The sequence below is a fragment of the Pelmatolapia mariae genome, linkage group LG9 (genome assembly GCF_036321145.2).
Source record: "Pelmatolapia mariae isolate MD_Pm_ZW linkage group LG9, Pm_UMD_F_2, whole genome shotgun sequence".
NCBI lineage: Eukaryota > Metazoa > Chordata > Actinopteri > Cichliformes > Cichlidae > Pelmatolapia > Pelmatolapia mariae.
The window spans coordinates 7,515,287-7,527,160 of NC_086235.1; the positions used below are offsets into that span (position 1 = coordinate 7,515,287).

General features: G+C 43.1%; 1 long non-coding RNA gene across 2 annotated transcripts; it reads left to right on the forward strand.

The window, feature by feature from the left end:
* The first annotated feature begins 214 nt into the window (after nucleotides 1-214).
* On the forward strand, nucleotides 215-8,412 carry LOC134634588 (uncharacterized). 2 transcript variants are annotated; one of them, XR_010573819.1, is made up of 4 exons: nucleotides 215-702; nucleotides 5,462-5,567; nucleotides 6,797-7,393; nucleotides 8,250-8,412. It is a non-coding gene; the product is annotated as an uncharacterized LOC134634588 (long non-coding RNA). The 2 variants fall into 2 exon arrangements; XR_010573820.1 differs by having other exon boundaries at nucleotides 8,253-8,412.
* The last annotated feature ends 3,462 nt before the right edge of the window (nucleotides 8,413-11,874 follow it).

Consider the following 11,874-nt stretch of genomic DNA (forward strand, 5'->3'; position numbering starts at 1 on the left):
GTAGGCTGTGGCACTTGGCCAGAGGTGGCGCTGGTTGATTCGAGTCCATGTTAGTGCACACAAAGTAAACTGCACGCTTTAGCTGTGAAGCAAAAACGCTGAAACCGGAGAAATAAAACGTGCGAGGGGGACGATAACGACGGCAAGAGTCTCCCGATCGTTTACTCTTGCTGTCCTATGAACAACATCGGCGTGATGTTAATTGTTTGCTGTTTTCGCGATCGCGTCGCGCATGAGGATATCACCAGGTAAACTCGCGACATTTTTAAACATTTTGTTGTTCAACAGCATCAAGACTGACGGAGTGTGTTTGAGATAACCTCACAAGTGTCACAGATGACACATTTGGTGGGTTTTTTTTGCTGGTTTGTCGGCAGCAGCTTTGAAACGCAAGTCTGCCACACATCTGTTCGACCAACGCCAGTTGATCTAAACGCCAGTTGATCTGGAACACCGGAACAAATTGGGAATGTTCCACGAGAGGAGGTGTTTGTACAGAGAGCTGCTTTTTCATCCAAAGAGAATAAATCACTATCAACGTTTGGATCGATATCTGCATCGATCTGCCCACCCTTGTCTCCCGGATCGTAGCTGAGATCAGCGTGAACCACGTGGGTCTCTGCTCCCTGATCTGTTTCCTGTGTTTGGAAAGAGTTCCAGCTTCATCACGGAGTTTCTCTCGGTTTGTGGGCTCATCTAAAGGTAAGCACCGAGCTAACTTTACTGTGAGTTCAGTTCATGTTGAGTTTAGCTCCTGAATGAGGTCTTCTGCTGCTCTCCTCGGTGTCTGTTCACAGTTTATTGTGAACACGTTGAGAGAAGAGTGAGAGAGTGTTTGGAGAAAAACACCAACTAATCATTAGCTCAGCATGCTGGGAGAAGTTGAGCGTTTGCTGGCAGAAAGTTGGAGCAGAAAAGTCTTTTCATTGTCCCTGCAGCTGTTTTTCTGCCTGCACCAAACCTCTACAGCCTCATTTCTATTTGAAGTGATAACAGGAAATGGATGAGAGCGATCTGCTGCAGTATCAGGGTCACAATAAACTTTATTGTCCAGCTGCTGTGGATGAGAGGAAGTGAACTCCTACAAAGTCTCATTTTAATGAGTCTGGCTGCTGTAAAGTGATGCACAGGAAGATGTTAACAAAAACTAATGAAACAGAGATGAAAGTAAACAGTGTTCATATTTGAAAGCACAGAGAATAAAAATATATTGTGCTGGTTAATGTGCAGGAGAGTGTGAAGAATGTAATAATGTCTTCCTGTGTCAAACACAGCTGCAGTCAAAGCAGGAAGGAAAGCACTGAAACCGCTGATCAATGCTCATTAATCAAAGACTGCTGATCAATGGCCATGATCATTCAGAGAGAGTTGGGGAGTCGCTGCAATCACAGCATTTGATCAATGAGCTTTGATCAGTGGTTGTTGATCATTGTTCATGAGAATTTGCATATTAATGCTCAATAACTGACCTCCCAGCCCATTGTTCCTTCAGTGGACGTAGTTTCAGTCATTATGTAAATGTACTGTTTATAAGGTTGGGTTAAGCTGCAGTCAGCCGTAATGATGTGCGAATCATGAACGAATCGTTCAATACTCGAAAATCACTTTACTGACTCGTGAATCATGATTCACAAGCCCAACTGACTCATCCCTGTTGCTGTTAGAAAACTAATTTCATTAGTAGAAATATATCTAGCTTATAATTAAAATTGTGGAGAAAAACACAACATCCAGTATCTTAACAAAAATATTTCTGCTCTGAACTGGAAGAAAAAAACCCTGAGTAGAAGCTCACATCAAGAAAATAGCTCCTCGGTAGCATCACTCTGCTAACATGCTAACAGCAGAGTTACTCACCCCCTCCCTCCTGTGCTGAATCGTAGCATGAACGAATCACTCAGGACTCACTCAGGACTCACTCACCTCTTCCCTCCTGGCTTACAGCTTCTTCTTCTTGGTTGGCAGCCAATGTTAAGGCGCATTACTGCCCCCTGGCACACAGCTCAGTGGACATTTAGATGAGAAAATATATATTTGACACATTATAGGAAAATACTAATAAAATAAAATGAAAATAAATAAAATAAATGCTACCTTTAGAAATCTTTTTTTGTTGCTCTATAAATATAGTTGTTTTTCGTTTTCAATCACTCGTCTTAGCAGTAGGATTTACATGGAAAGAGAAACAAACTAAGTTTGAGTAAAAATGGCAATTTTTTTGACTCAGTGACTCAAATGACTCAAAAAACCTGATTTACTTTCGTGAGTGACTCATTCAAACTCAATTCAGTAAAAAGAATCGAATTTACCATCACTAGTCAGCTGAGACTGAATTGATTCAGTAAAGGGACTCGATGTTATAATCCCTGATAATGCATTGCTTTAAATGGAGAAAATCTTGAGGGATGGCTGTTATGAGGAAAGGCAGCCCAGAAACTACCAGCGGCATACATCGTTGTGTGCCTCAACTTTTGGTCTTTTACCCAAGCTAATCTGGCATTTTTTCTTCCTTGGTTGGGTTCAGGGGTTAGAGATCTGATCTAAATTATCATATTAAGTTTAGGACACATCGTCAGTAATGGACCTTAGATTCATCGGGTGTTTCAGCCATTCTCGCTGGACACCCTCATCCAAGGAGACCCTGCCGGGGTTGATCAGGCCCCGGAGTGTCACTGGTTTATGTTAAATTGTTATTTCTCTTTTCTTTCTTGTCTAAGGAGCTTGGAAAGAAAAGCGTCTGGACTTCTTTAAGTGGCTTGAAGACGTTTCACCTCTCATCCGAGAAGCTTCTTCAGTTCTAAGGTCAAATGGTGGAGAGTCCCTTTTCTTTCTTCCTTTTAGTTTTCTAGCTGTTTATTTTCTTCTATCCACTCACTGCAACTGAGAAATAATACTTACCTCCATCCATCCATCCATCTTCATCCGCTTTATCTGAGGCCGGGTCGCGGGGGCAGCAGCCCAGACCTCCCTCTCCCCAGCCACCTCCTCCAGCTTATCCGGGGGAACACCAAGGCGTTCCCAGGCCAGCCGAGAGATATAATCTCTCCAGCGTGTCCTGGGTCTGCCCCGGGGCCTCCTCCCGGTGGGACATGCCCGGAACACCTCACCCAGGAGGCGCCCAGGAGGCATCCTTGTCAGATGCCCGAACCACCTCAGCTGGCTCCTTTCGATGTGGAGGAGCAGCGGCTCTACTCTGAGCCCCTCCTGGATGGCCGAACTTCTCACCCTATCTCTAAGGGAGAGGCCAGCCACCCTTCGGAGTAGGGCTGCTCAATTAATCGAATTTTAATCTAAATTACGATCTGGGCTTTCAACGATCATTAAAAATGACTGAGCCGATTATTAGCACCTCCCTCCTGCTATACTCTCGCGTTGCTCCGTGTAGCAAATTGAGCGCACCTCTCTGCGTTTCGAACACACGTCACAACAATTAAGAGGACCCGAGGAAAGCTCGGAAAGCTAAGCAGAAGTTATTTGGAGAGAAGAGGATAATGGCTGCTGAAAAAAGAATGCCGTTGGTTGAAAAGAGAGGTAAAAAAAAAACCTTCAGTGGTGTGGAAACATTATGGGTTCGTGGAGTCAGACGTGGATCAAGTAGACATAGTGTGTAAATTTTGCTACGGTGTCGTAGCTGCACCACAGAGCAACACTGCAAAGTTCACTAAACACAGATGTTTACATTTTTCATTTATTTTTTATATTGCAAACATTTGCACTGTTATCAGTATTTGCACACTATTTTATATTATTTTTTGACAATCTTTAAAGCCATTATTCAATACATTGTTATTGTTAAATAAATATCGTCAAATAATCGGGATCTCAATTTCAGTGAAAATAATTGTGATTATCATTTTGCCATAATCGAGCAGCCCTACTTCGGAGGAAGCTCATTTCTGCTGCTTGTATCCGCGATCTCGTTCTTTCGGTCACTACCCACAGCTCGTGGCCATAGGTGAGGGTAGGGACGTAGATCGACCGGTAAATTGAGAGCTTCGCTTTTACACTCAGCTCTCTCTTCACCACGACAGACTGGTGCAGCGTCCGCATCACTGCAGCCACAGCCCCAATCCGTCTGTCGATCTCTGGCTCCCTTCTCCCATCACTCGCGAACAAGACCCCGAGATACTTGAACTCCTCCACTTGGGGCAGGAACTCATCCCCGACCCGGAGTGAGCACACCACCCTTTTCCGGCTAAGAAACATGGCCTCAGATTTGGAGGTGCTGATCCTCATTCCCGGTGCTTCACACTCGGCTGCGAACCGTTCCAGTGCGAGCTGGAGGCCTTCACCCGATGAAGCCAACAGAACCACATCATCCGCAAAAAGCAGAGATGAGACTCTGAGGCCACCGAACTGAAAGCCCTCTGCCACTTGGCTGCGCCTGGAAATCCTGTCCATAAAAATTATTAACAGAACCGGTGACAAAGGGCAGCTCTGGCAGAGCCCATCACCCACCGGGAACGAGTCCGACTTATTGCCGGCAATACTTACCTCTTTAACATTTATGGAGTCTCACTTCTTCAAAGGGATAGAAAAGGTGATAGAGAAAAGTAAGACAAAAGGGACGAGAGGAGAGCCGGAAGGGGGGCGCCCAATCTGGCTTCCCACACCTCCCGCCGGATCGGGCTGTTCGCTCTACCTCCCCACTGCCTCCCAGGAAAGGGACGCCACCTGATCAATCCTAGGCATGTTTCTCGTGGTTAGTTGACTGCCTTAGCTGCCCAAGTGATGTCAGCCTGCCGTTGCGCCTGACCTCTGATCCCAATCTCTCTAAGCAGTTTTGCTGTTGTACTGGCCAAAAAAAGCCCCTGCAGTCAGCTGAGACTGAAGAAGTCACTTGGATGAGTGACGAAATGTTTCTCCCACTGAAAGCGCTACGTCCAGATGAACAGAATCAAACTTTAGGGAATGGTGGAGGTGGTGGGACTGGGGGGCTGAAGGTGTGGAAAGTGTGGGGTGGGGGAGTAACAGGTCTGTCCCTGTTTGTGGAAACCACAGGAGGAGCTGTTCAGGCTGTTGGCTGGGTGTGAATTGTTGATGGAGTCTTTAAACTTGTAGTTGCTGTTTTCCAGACTGAAGCAGAGTCGTCAGCTGAAAGCTGGTTTTAGAGGTTCAATCAGGACACCTTCTCAGGCTCTTACAGCCTTACCTGTATCATAACAAAGTGTATAAACCCCAATCCACCTTTAACATGGTCCTTCTCCCAAACCTTCAAACATGACTTTCTGGCCCTGTCATAGTAAAGGGCTGCTTAGAATATTAGAGCCAATGTCACAAAGTTCCTCCTGAAGTATAAGTGAGTGAGAGAGTTACCTCACTTTGCAGCACAACACGTCTCACAAGATTTCTACAAGCAATCAGAGTGAAATTTGTACTTTGTGTTGTCAGATGAACATATGAGACACTTTGACTCTTCAGTGCAGTGTGGAGCCTAACAAAGATCTGTTTTGTGTCCCAGCTGATCAGCAGGAGGAGAAGAGTCTGACGGAGCAGCAGAGGAACATTTTCAGCCATCTGGACTCAGCTGAGTCACTACAGAGGAAACAATGAGCTCAACACAGAAGGTGAGGAAAATATCACAGTTTCACCAAATAATCAGTCACGTCTAAAACTCTCATACTCCCAACCTGTTATATGACTGTGTTGTATATTATTATATATACAATCACTTCACTAAATAGTCTGCCTCAGATTGTTTTGTAGCATCTTTCAGTATATGAAAAAACATAATGTCACATGTACAGACCCAATATCTGATTTCAACACATGAGGACTTACATGTAAGCTTTACATTTCCAGTTTATTAAATGCACTGTGTACAACTGTACAACAATGTACAACTGAATTAACATTGAGTTGATCAAATCCCATTGAGCAGTCCTTCCCTTTAAATCTAACCTCTCTTCTTCCTCTCCTGTCCTGTGTGTCTTATCTTTCTCCATCTCTGAGTGAAGTTAGCTCTCTTTCTTTTCTCTCCCTGTGATGTACAGCAGCTGGACCTTTAGCGAGCAACACACTGTGAGACAAACTGCACACAACAGGCTAGCTAGGTACTGAAGTACTGCAACTGCAACTTATGAGCACCTGCAGTTGTTTAGTGCTGTGCAAGAGGGGGAGAAAAAAAACCCCACCAGCCCATTTTAACCCCTGACTATGGCACACAGTTTTGCCTCTTTCATCTTCATCTTAGCTTTCATGTGTTACTGTTTAGGCTCAAATCGGTTTCACGTTTGATGCCTGCAGTGATGAAATAACTCCCCGCAAATGCCTTAAACCAAAGTAAAAAGCCTGTTTTGTAAATGTAAGTTGTAGAAAATACAGATATATATTTCTTTTTTAATGTAGGGAGTAAAAGTAAAAAAATCCTCAGGTTACAATCAGACTGTGACGTTTTCCTTGACTGAACCAAGCTAGTAACTGTTACATTGGATTTAATAATTAAAAAAAAAATGTCTAATAGGAAACAGCAACGGGAAATATAAAAAAGTATAGACCTGGTAAACATTTATTACTTTTCTGAGTGTGTTAGCATGCTAGTCTTAATATTTGTGTACAAGCAGGAGGGATGGGCATGATTTTAGAGTGTTTGAACAGTCATGAATTATTTTTAACACCAGCTTGGATGTAATGTGTTAGAACTACCAGCAGGTGAGGATAAGAGACCTTTAAGGTGTTTAGTGCCACGCTCCACCTTCAGGTTTAAAACTAGTGTTAATGGAGGGAGTTTGAAGGTTCAGTTTGTTCCACGACTGCATTTCACTCACTGCCTCTGTTTGTATCTCTGTCACTGCAGGACCAACATGGAGCGAGAAGTCAGCGCTCTCAGGAGGCCGACAAACCTCACAGAAGAAAGGGAGAGAAAAAATACAGCTGTGATGAGTGTGGAAAGAATTTTACTGAGAAGGCTAATCTAAAACGTCATCAGGTCATCCACACTGGAGAGAGACCGTTCAGCTGTGACTTGTGTGGAAAGTCTTTTTCCTGGAAGGATACTCTAAAAAAACACCAACTCATCCACAGTGGAGTTAAAGCGTACAGCTGTGATCAGTGTGGCAGAGCTTTTACTCAAAGTAGCCACTTAAAGAGTCATCTAGTTACCCACTCTGGAATTAAGGCATACAGCTGTGACATCTGTGGCAAAACTTTCATCCGCATAGGGAACCGAAATACACACCTACGCATTCACACCGGACATGATGTGTACTGCTGTGATCAGTGTGACAAACAGTTTACAACAAACCAGCAGTTACAACGCCACATGTTTACCCACAATGAGGAGAGACCTTATAAATGTGACCTGTGTGAGAAGACTTTTAAATCTCCACATTACCTGAGACTACACCAACAGATCCACACCAGAAAGAGACTCTACAAGTGCAGTTACTGTGAGGTATGTATTTATATTGTTATCTTTTCATTTTAGCCTGACTGTTTGGAACAACTCTGCTCATTAAACTGTGTTAGCATGTTAGCAATTCTACTGCATGGAAAAGCAGCTCTGAGTGATTATTCAGATTTTCATTTCAGTTATGATTTTTGTTTACACGATCATGAAAAACTAAAAGTGCTGAAAATTAATATTATGGTGTTATTTAATGTTCAGGCAGTTTCCTGGTATATCATGATATTGTTATCATTTCTGCATAAATGGACTTTTGTTTACAGCGGCTCATTCATCTGTCAGGAGTACATGGAATAAAATAAAACACAAATGAAAATAAGTACAAAACCAAACCATTCAGTAATCTTCTCTTATGGTTAACAAAGTTGTATCGTTGTGTAATGGTATTATAGTATTGTAGCAGTAGTATCATTGCTTATTTATAGCTTTAGTGCTTTTAGACATTAGTGTTAAAATACTTATTTAATATTATAATTGCAGTGTCATGGAGGTAGTAGTGTTTGTCTTGTGTTCCAGTCAGCTGAGTGTTATAACTGCACAATTACAGTGTTATTAATGCAGTATTAAATGAGTATTACTGCAGTGTTACATTAGTAGTTTAGCACTGTGTTGGTACCCTGCAAATATTAGTGTGGTAGTACTTTAGTGTAACTCAGATGTTACTGTAATAATAAATAAGTATTACTGTAGTGTTATGGTGGTAGTATTGTAGTTATTACAGCCCAGTAAACTGAGTGTGTTGAAACAGTAATTGGACGTCTGCAGAGATGCTCTTTATTTCAGGCGACGTTCAGGATAAAAATGTTGAAGGACTGACTTTCACTGTCTTTGTGTCTTTGTTTAGAAGCAGAGCGACACAGATGGATCCAGTTCTCAACCCTGTCATCACTGTGGGAAAGAGTTTTTTCTGTGACCTTTGTGGAAAAACTTTCAGTTGGCAAGTCTCCCTAAAAAGACATCAACGTAGACACACTGGAGACAAACTGAAATGCTGCAAAGAATGTGGGAGAATCTTCATCACATCAGGTGGAGTAAAAAAACATGATCTGATTCACAGTGGGGTTAAAAAGCACCTCTGTGATCAGTGTGGGTCATCCTTCACCACTGCATGTGGGCTTAAAACACACAAACGAGTCCACACAGGAGAGAAACCATACAAGTGTAGACACTGTGACAAAAGCTTCTCACAATCAGATAATCGTAACAAGCATGAACGTGCACACATGGAAGGAAACTACAGCTGTGACCAGTGTGACAAGAGCTTCAGGAATCTCAGTTCATACTCCAAACACAAACATTTCCACATTACTAATAAACTGTTTCACAGTTACCAATGTGCCCAAACATTTACTAAATTATCTGCTCTGTGCAAACATCAGCGTGATCACTCGGGGCTGAAATCACTCCCATCACAGTGAATCTGAAGAGACAGGAAGGTCCTCTTCTGTTTTCAGGGTCAGACTCAAAACCCTTGAGATCAGGCTCCACAGAGTTCAGGTGTAAAAATGTGATGAGTAGGGATGGGTACCGGTTTCCGGTGCCATGATGGCACCGGTTCTGACATAAACGGTAGTACGAGACCAAAAAGCAGCGCACATTTCGGTGCTTTATTTCGGTGCTTTTTTTCCTGAGATGTGATACACTTTAGATTCTAGCCAATCATTTTACGTTTCCGAGGATAGTAGGCGGGCCCAGGTACGTACGTTCTTTTAGAGCAGAGCTAAAGATTAAAAATGCCCAAGGCGAAGCGGTCAAAAGTCTGGCTGTACTTCACAGCAAAAGATGCAAACTCAGCAGCCTTCAACAAGTGCTTTAAGCCCCACGCCCCCGGTACCGCGAGCAAAAAGGAGGAGATCACGTTTAATCGGTTATAAGACGGGGTGAGAAATATAAGTCCAGACATGTGTGGTATCCACAGAAACTCTGAATCTCAGCTAAAATGTCATATAAACCATTTCTACAACCACCAAACTCAACGAAAACAGCCATGATTAAACGAGCAGTTATGTAAATGCGCACAAGTCCGCTAAACAAACAAGGCGAACCAGGAATTCTCCAGACTTCATGTAACCGGCTAAAGATAGGCTGGGTAGCTTCCAGGGCTATCACTGACTCCACACACCAAGTTTCACCACGATCAGACCAAAATTCACTGAATGAGCCGCAAAAGAAGACCACAAAAACACACAGCGGCGCAAATGCGCTAAGACAGAAATTGGCTTACCGTCCAGATTTCCTCCGTTATTTTCGCCGGTAGCCATGTGATTATCAGCAGTTACCACGCCTACCTAGCTGCATCAGAGCCGTTTTCCGTCAACAACCTCCATTTTAGACCCACCTACAGACACGTGACCGGACAGACGCCACATGCAGTAAATTTGGACCCACGTGGGTTTTGGCATTACAATGTCTGATTGGTTGAAGTAACGTGAACATGGCATCGTTACTGTGACTCTATTGGCTCAAACAATTAAAAAGAGGGGTCAATCATGCAAATTAACCAAAAGAAACCAAAGTTACAGCCCCTCGGAGTTTAAAGGGCCAGAGGCCAATTAAGCGCTCCATGGCAGAAAAGGCCCATTACCATGTAAATGTGTGGTTAATTCTTCAAAAACGTATTTTTAAAAAAAGCATTTTTAGGCATGTTAATAAAATTAATTAATTTCTGCTCTTAAATACCTAAAAAAAATCAACTGGCATGGTGTCCAATTGTGTGCCAGAATTGGACATTTTTGTACAATGTCTGGATATTCATGTATTGACAGCGCTGTAAGTTTTCACTGTTTCACTTTAAAAACATAAATCTTTGCACAGATGATGTTTATATGTTGTTACGGTTCTTATCATTTTGCAGAAAAAAAGAGACTGCTAAAAATAAAAACATGAGAGGTTTTTGGACGAAGTTTGTGTTCTCCATTCTTTAAGCACCGGTTTGAGCACCGTTTAAGCACCGGCACCGTTTCAAAAGTACCGATTTGGCACCGGTATCGGATAAAACCTAAACGATACCCATCCCTAGTGATGAGGCAGCTGTGAATGAACATGTTCCTCTAGTGTACTGAGAAAAATTAAACAGGTGATGAGTAAGATAAACATGTTAAACTGTGTTATAGACAGGGATGCACCTAATTGCTTCGCAGGTATCCATGTGTGACAAAAATTAAAAATGCGTAGTGACACTTATGTTACCAAGCGCCTTTGCGTACTTGACCATCTCATTCAACCTGACACGTGTTGCTGCAGCTTCTTTGGTGTTTCACCACCACCTAAGAAACACCAACCAGAGCCAGAGCAGACGAAATGTCTTTTTTTTCAGTAAAGTGGCTCCAAAGTGCCGTGGCTTGAAGCTAACAATGAGTGCACTGAAATGTGGTGCAAGTCATTGCTAATAAACAAGCTAGCTGAGAAGAAATGTCCACATTTATATTCTGACGATATTATTATTGTAGCGGCTAGGAGTAAATGTCAGACGTGCGTATCATTCACCTGAAGGGGGTACCTATCGTGCAGAGCATCACGCCATCAGCAGGGAGTTAGGAGCCAAATTGCAGTCTGCTGAATTTTGGGGGATGCTTTCTGATGGATCTGTGGACAACAGAAAAATCGAGCAAGAAATCATTTACATTGTGTCTGTGTCCAGCAACGGAGAGTTTACCTCTGACTCTCTTGGACTGATTGAACTGGGTGCTGATCGCACCGCGCAGGGATGGACTTGTGAGACTTCTTGAGGACACAGGCTTGGACGACTGGAATACAAAGTTGGTTGCTGCGTGCACAAATTAGGCTGCTATCAATGTGGGTATGTTCAATGGCATTGTGCCAAAACTCCGGCAACTTTCTACAGTTAGAATGTGCACAATGGAGTCTCCGTGCACAGCACACACACTGGAGAATTGCTTAAAATCACTTCATCGCAAGGTTCCTAACTGTGAGACATTTAATCGCTGTGTGGTCAAGCTGCTGCAGTTTTATTTGCCAAAAAAGTGAAGCAAAAAAAAAAATGCTACACTGAAGAAGCTGTGTGAAGAAAATGGGATCCCCTTTGTAAAACTGGGTTTCATAATACCAGGTGGTCTTCATGGAGGCATGAAGACCACCTGCCAGCTATTATAATGTAACTGGCTACAAGTGATAACAGTGACTTGTAGCATATCTGCAATAGAGCGTTTTCAATGCGTACTAAAAACCGTCTCCTGGGACTCACCTGAGTAGCTCACTAAAAAGTTATGTGCACCCCTGGTTAGAGTCTGACAGCTGCTGGTAAGAATGACCTGCAGTAACGCTCCTTCCTACACTGTGGATGTAAAAGTCTACTGCTGAACGAGATGCTCAGTGCTTGTACCGTCTCATGCAGAGGTGGGAGGTGTTGTTCATGATGGATGTGAGCTTAGACCAGCGGTCCGTCATTTGTTTCGTACCAGGTCGCGAGAGTTGAGGCTTTAGTATGAAATGTATGGTTTTCAGGGTTT